The sequence below is a fragment of the Erithacus rubecula genome (assembly GCF_903797595.1).
Source record: "Erithacus rubecula genome assembly, contig: scaffold_145_arrow_ctg1, whole genome shotgun sequence".
NCBI lineage: Eukaryota > Metazoa > Chordata > Aves > Passeriformes > Muscicapidae > Erithacus > Erithacus rubecula.
Window position 1 is genome coordinate 156075 of NW_027636154.1, and position 7642 is coordinate 163716.

A 7642-nucleotide genomic window follows, 5' to 3' on the forward strand; every position below is an offset into this window, starting at 1 on the left:
AATTATCTCCCTTGGAATTGCTGTTTGGAATTCCTTACCCTGGTCATTATCCACCTAGTGGGGGGTGGAGACAAGGGATGTACATTTCAAACAGTCTGTGGCCACAATCCTGGCTCATGTGAAATCTCTCCCACAGGAAGCTGGGCTGGCACAGAGCCTCTCTTGGCACTTGGCTGTTCCCAACACCCAACCAGGACATTGGGTCCTGCCTGAGGAATGCACAGAAGCTCCACTGGTGGCCAAGTGCCATGGCCCATCCCAAGTGTCCCTGAGCACAGAAACAGCCCCAGCACAGCTCAGCACGGGGTGCCTGCACTCCCACAGCTGCTGGGGAACACAAGGGCACAATTCCACTCTGGCTCTCAATTACACTCACACACTGGACTGCCTGGGATTAGAAAATCACGAAAAAACTGGGCTGATGCTGGAAAATATACTTAGTTTAAGTGTTTAAAAATTTCATTTCCCTACTCAGGCCTTGTTTGCCTTCGTCTTGGGAAATAAAAATTTTAAAGGATTTTTTTTTTAAGGGGTGTTACACCACTTATCAGAGATGAGTTTAACATCTCAATAGATAGGGAATAGCCAAAAGATATTCTCTTGATGGGTATCATCGACCATCAGCAAACATCAAGGAACAGCCACACCAGACACAGCCCCCAGTGTCCTTGGTGATATCTGGTCTAGATTAGGATGAGAAGGAAATCCAGGAGTTCGGACCTAATTAACATCAGAGGAGGAGAAAGCCATATGCAATAGGAAACCAAATAGTAAGAACTTCACAACTTGAAATTAATGTATATTAAACCAATGGATTTCAATGGGTTCAGACACTATAAAGTTTATGGAAAAAACTAGTAAAACTCACGTGTCAGGGAATGATTTTCTCTGCACACCTGGGCTATGTGTGGATGAAATTATTTCTGTTGCACATCCAGGCCAGAATCAAGTAATGCCTTGACTCTCTAATATTAATGATGTCCAGTTAAAAGGAGATTGGGGGGGGGAGGGGGGGAATGGCACATGTGAGTCATCCAATGGCTGCTCTGAAAAACAAGCATTAGTTTCAGGCAGTGAGGAGAGGAGCTTTAGAAATGTAAATGCACACTGCTGGGGAAAAGTACCCATTTATCATTTGAATTACAGATTTCCAGCTGTCCTCCAAAAAATAGCCAACCAGACAGATGCAGCTCCTGACCACACTGCAGGCCCAACCACACCAAGATTAAAGGTGACATTTGTGGAAAATTGAATGACTCAAACTGCTTTTTGCAAATAGATGGTAACTGAAAAGTGGTGAAACATATAACAAGAGAATTAAGAAGGTTGCTCATATTCCAGTCCAAAGATAGAAAGGATGGGAATGGAACACATCTTCGTGGTTCCCTGGCAGACCACGGGTTAAACGAATGCTGTTCCTCCTCTGATGTGCTGCAGCAACTCTCATCCTTTTCCCATGCAGACACCTTGCTGAGAGCAGCTCATTCAGCAGCTGAGCAAGGGGATGCAGGGGCAGCCAGGCCTGATCCAGAAACAGCTACAAAAGGACAGGGAGGGAGGGCACTGAGAATAATCCCAAAAACAAAGAGGACCCAGAAAAAGAGATTAAGTAAAGAGTAAGTAAAAGATTGTACAGAAAATTCTTGAGGAAAGGAGAAGAAAACGGAGTAAAAGCAGTAAAATTAATATCGTAGTGGGGGTGCATTTTAAAAGGGACATGCAGCAGGCGGATCGGGGCATCTGAACCGTCCAAGTGCCTCAGCCAGTGGGGGAAAGAACAGGGAGATGCAGCCGGGAAAATGAGGATAAAAGGGAGGCTGCGTTTTAGAGACCACAAATGCCACATGGCCACTCCCTTTGTTCATCAATAAAGTCACTTTTACAGGACTCTTCCGTCTCCTTTGCGCACACAAAACTCCGGCCACGTGAATTTTCCCGCACAGCCCCGGGCGCAGGGCAGCCACCTCTGTGCCACCCACAAGAACCGGGACGAGCCAGCGCTGCTCCGGCAGCGGCTCCTGCTGAGGCCCCAGCGGGGCGAGACCGCGGGCAGCCGCTCCCGCAGCGCCCTCAGCCCAGGGAGAGCACGGGCCGGGCACGGCACAACGAACCCGCCAGAGCCCCCTGCCGTCCCCAGCGAGCCCCGAGCCCCCGCAGAACCGAGCGTGGCTCCCACCTGCGCTGGGGCCACCTCCGAGCTCCGCCGCCATCTCACCGGGCTCCAGCCGCTGCCGGCGCTCCCGGACCGCCCAGGCATTGCCACAATGGCGTCTTTAACCCCGGGGCCGGGCTTGTCCCCGCTCTGCCCAATCAGCGCGCGAGAACGACGAGTGACGGCAGAATCAGCCAATCGCAGTGAGGGGCAGGCTGTGCACAAGGCACGGGCTCCCCTCCCTTTCCCCACGCTCCGCCATTTCTCTCCTCGTCTCAGGAGCGGCTCCTGCCCGGGACGCGGCCCGGGCATCGGGCCAAGGAGCCGCTACTGCCCTGAACCGCCAAGAGCTCGGGGTGAGCGGGAGCTGAGGGTGAGTTCGGGATGGAGCCGGGACCCACCTGGAGCCCCGGCAGGAGCTCGAACCGGGCAAGGGATGCTTTAGAGAGGCCCCGGGGTTGTGCGGGAAAATTCACGTGGCCAAAGGTTTGTGTAGCCAAAGGAGACAGAGGAGTCCTATAAAAGTGGCTTTATTAATGAAGAAAGGGAGAGTCTATGGGCATTTGCCATGCGGTCTCTAAAACGCAGCCTCCCTTTTATCCTCATTTTCCCGGCTGCATCTCCCTCTCCCTTTCCCCACTGGCTGAGGCACTTGGAAGGTTCAGACTTCCCAATCCTCGTGCTGCATGTCCCTTTTAATATTGTAAGGAAAATTAATCCACAAACACCAGAGGTTTATGTCCAAAAAGGAGACAGAGGAGTCCTTTTTGCTTTATTCGAGTAAAGGGAGAGCCCATAGGGCATTCCCCTGGGATCTCTCAAATTTTCGGAGGACGCAGCCTCCCTTTTTATCCTAATTTCCCGGCCGTTTTTCCTTCTCTCTTCCCCATTGGCTGAGATACTTGAGAGGCACAGACTTCCCGGAATGCCTGACACCTGACATTGCCCTCTAATATATAGCCCTTCCTTTTAATTTTTAGTTCTTATAGAATTCACAGTTTCCAGCCCTGTTGCTTCTTTCATCTTCTGTTACCCAATTTCATTTACCAGCAAACCTACAGTTTGTTTGTAAAGGCAAATCTCTTTTTCCGTGCATCAATCAGTGGAATCCCTCCCAATTTTTCTTTTATCTCTAGGTGCTAACTTTATCTACCATCAAATCTACAGCTTGTTTGTAAAGGAAAATGCAACATTTATCTCAATCCCTCCTCTTTTATTTTTAGTACTTGTCTTTACAAACTTTAGCTATTATTGACTTAATTTCTTGTTCCTCTGTCCTTTTTGGTTTTGTAATTAATTGCAATTACATCTATTTCTGTTCTTTTGTAGCCATCTCTGGGTCAGTAGGCATGGCTATAGCCTGCATCTCTTTGATCACATGTTGAATAAGCTGTACTAAGCAAGGGATCATGCATGATAAAAAGACTAGAGTTGCTACAGCACATAAGAGAAAAAAAGCAGTTGTTTAACCCACAGTTCACCAGGTAGCCACAAAAACATGTCCCATTCCCATCCTTTCCATGTTTGGACAGGTACATGAGCTAACTTTCTTATTTCTTTTGCTATTTGTTTCACCACCTTTCCATTGTCATCTATTTGCAAACAGCAGTTTGAGTCATTTAATTTGCCACACACGCCCCCTTCTTCTGCTAATAAATAATCTAATACTATCCGATGTTGAAATATTGCATTTCTCCTCTGAGTACATTGGTCAGCAGGAAGGTCAAGAGCTGTAGCTGTCTGGTTACTTACTATTTCAAAGACAGCTTGTAACCTAATTATCCGATTTAAATTATAAATGGGTTCTCTGGCACCTGATATTAATTCATTAGGATTCCAGGTGACTGGTCCATAGTGTTGTATGATTCATTCAGGTGGCCATTCATCATCACCCCACTTTTGGGTGCTCCCCCCAGCCAGGGATACATCAATTGACTGCTTTTCCCTAATTAGATCATCATATACTTTGATTCCTAACTGGTTTCCCTGAACTTGTGGTAGCAGAAAGAACAGAGGTCTGATATACCCCACATAACATATCCCTGACCAGTTTGGGGGTAACCTGCGAGAGGCACGTTGGCCACAAATGCAGTAATGTCCCTTTAAAGCCCAGGTCCTGTTGGCAAAGGGACCTTCCCAATTTTCATGATCTACTGGGGGGTCAAAATACAGCTTGCTTCCTGGGCCAAGTGGTCCCCCAGCAATAGTTGCCCCGCCATAGTAATCACAGTATTTGCACTTCCATGCTCCCACATGAGGTTTCCAGCTGCAGTTACACCCCAGATCTGTTTTATTAGATTTGGACCAGGACCTGCTATTAAGAGTTCGAGTTCCATTTCAGTGTTGCCACTTTCACTGATGGTCACCAACAACATGTGTCCTACTTGTGGAATTGTCTTGGGGCAGTTTAAAATAAGGAGTTAAAAACTTATCTCTCCCCACTGCTTTACAGCCTTCCAAATCTTTCTGGTAAGTATGGTAGGAACACTTTACCCAACTACCATTTGAGAGCTTAACATGAGTTTGATTCCATCTGCCCTGATATCTGGAACAATCATAAGGAAGGCATTTGGGGTCCAACAATCTAAACCCAAAGATAAAGTCCAGTTACAAACACTTTTCCCCACGTATATGCTTCCTGTTCTATTTAGACAATAAGTGCCTCTTTCAGAAGAATGAAGCCGCCATGGACTTCCTTCTTCATCCCAGAATCCTGTTCCATTATGGACTTCACTCAGGGTGCTAACCCACCATTTAGGTTGGCCACCCATGGCCAGTTTTCAGATCCTCCTGGCCCCCCACAGACCCAGCAATTGCTAAGGTTAAAGGTTTTTGCTACTTCTTCTCCTAAGGTTAAAAACTTATTTTCTCATTCCTGGCCCCATCCTAACTGACAGTATAAAGGTAAGATCACTAAGAGAAACATTCTAACTGGGTTATGTAATTCCCTAACCTAATTTTTACTTTCACATTGTCTTCTGCACCTGTGGTGAGTGAAGGCACAGAAACAGCTTAATATAAAGGAAAACAGTGACAGCAAAGGGCTGGCCCCCCAGTGACTGGAGATCCGAGAGGTGGGATGCCCACACAAACTTATTTCAGCAGGCAGTCCGTGGGTGGGCACACGAGGCTTCCCTCGAAGTCGACGCACTCACTACTGCTCCAGTCCGCCCCTGTGGAGTGTCAGTCGCGGCTTCCCGTCCTTCTCCTCCAGCTGAGATGTCCAAATCTCTGGGGCCTTAGAGACCTTGACCCGAGTGTGATGGGTCCACCCGTGTTCAGCTGTCTTGACGGCTGTTTCTGTGGTCAGCAACACCTGGAAAGGTCCACGCCACTTCACCACCAGTGGTGCTTCTTTATACTCCTTAACTAGGACCCAATCTCCTGGCTGGATGTTGTGAACAGCAAAGTTCAAAGCCAGGGTCTGTGCCAGCTGAGCCTCCTGTCGAAGAGATTTCACAAGAGACAGTACCCGAGACACATAATGTTTCAAATACACATCACTTATCTCTATCCCTCCACTAGGCTGAGAGTTGCAAGGGTAAGGAATTCCAAACATCAATTCAAAGGGAGATAATTGAATATCTTCCCTCGTTGTGGCCCTTATTCTCACCAAAGCCAGGGGCAGGAGCCGCACCCATGGCATCTTAGTTTTTATTACCAGCTTCAGAAGGTGTTTCTTTATTTCTCCATTTATTCTTTCAACCCGACCCGAACTCTGGGGGTGCCAGGGGGAATGGAGGTTCCATTGTATTCCTAAAGCAGCCATGACTCCTTGAAGAATTTTTTCTGTAAAATGAGTTCCCCTATCTGAGTCTATTGCTTCCACAATTCCATATTTTGGAATTATTTGTTCCAAAAAAACCTTAACAACTGATCCTGTAGTTGCTGAAACAGTAGGGAATGCTTCTGGCCACCTTGTTAATTGACATACTATAACCAGAGGATATTTAAACCTTGCCACTCGTTTTGGTAAGTTCACCACCTCCAATAGGTGAGAGACTAAGTTCTGATGGGCTAACGTCTTTCCTTACAATTTAATAAACCTCATTCTTCCCACAGTTTCCCAAATGCATATATTACCCCATATGCATATTTAGAATTACTAAAAACATTCACTGTCTTATCCCAATATAACTCACAGGCTCTGATAAGCACATACAGCTCAGCAATCTGAGCTGACCAGGTGGGTGTAACCTCCCCCCTTCCTTTAATTGTTTCCCATTCACGATAGAGTATCCTGTAAACTGCTTTCCGTTTATCACCCTTGATGACCCATCAATGAATACATTCTCGTCCTCAGGCCAGGAGTATCTCTCAAATCTTCCCTAGCTCTAGTCTGGAGATCTATAACCTGGATACAATCATGACTTTCCTCCTGTCTCCCCCTTTCTTTGGGACCATTTAAACAGGAGGCTGAATTAAAATTTTCCCCATTTTAAAATTCTAAATCCTCCTGTTCCATTAAACAAGATTCATATTGTAATAATCGAGCACTCGTCATCCACTTAGAGGCTCTCTCAGTTAACAAAGCTTTAATCTGATGTGAAACCTTTACTATCAGTTATCCTCCCCTTGTCAGCTTTTGTGCCTCAGCAACCATCAGAGCTGTGGCTGCACAGTTCTGCAGACAATGGGGCCAGCCTCTGGCCACTGGGTCTAGCAATTTAGAGAAATAGGCGACAGATCTCCGTGTCCCTCTATGCTCTTGTACCAAAATTCCTTTAGCATGTTCCAGTTTAACATCCACATGTAGTTCAAATTCCTTTTCTGCGTCCAGAAGAGCCAAGATTAGGGCACCAACCAATCCATCCCTTAATTTTCCAAAGCACTGCTCCACTTCTGGTGCCCACATCAAAACACCAGGACCGCTCTGGGTTAAAATTTACACAAAGGTCTAGCCACAACAGAAAAATCCTCGATCCAAACTCCACAGTACCCCACCAACTCCAAAAATTGCTGCAACCCCTTGTCAGTCTGGGGCAAAAATCCCCTGCACTCCTTCTGGACCAACACACTGCAACCCCTCAGTCAGAAGGTGTCCCAAATATCTGACTCTCTCCTCAACCACCTCTTTCTGCTCCCCTGATAACAGCAAATCATCTACATATTGCAACAGCTTAACTCCTGAGGGTGGAGTAAACTCTTAATATTTTCTGCAAAGCTTGCCTAAACAAACTTCGTATATCTCTGCAGCTGCATTTCAGCATAAATCCTACCAGACATTTTACATAAAGATATTACAGACAGTAACACAGACTCTGTGTTACTTTTTTTTTCTTTTTTTTTTTTTTTTTTTTTACTCTTGTTACTTTTCACAAAACTAATTTGCTTTCCCATTCTAGTCATCAAATCTCTTCCTAGTAAATTACAGTCACAATGAGGAACAATCAGAAACTCATGCTTTTTAAACCCCTCCCGCATATTTAGCAAATTTCCATGGCTTTTCCTGTATTACTTGCACTTTCCAGCAAAACTCAAAAATCCTTA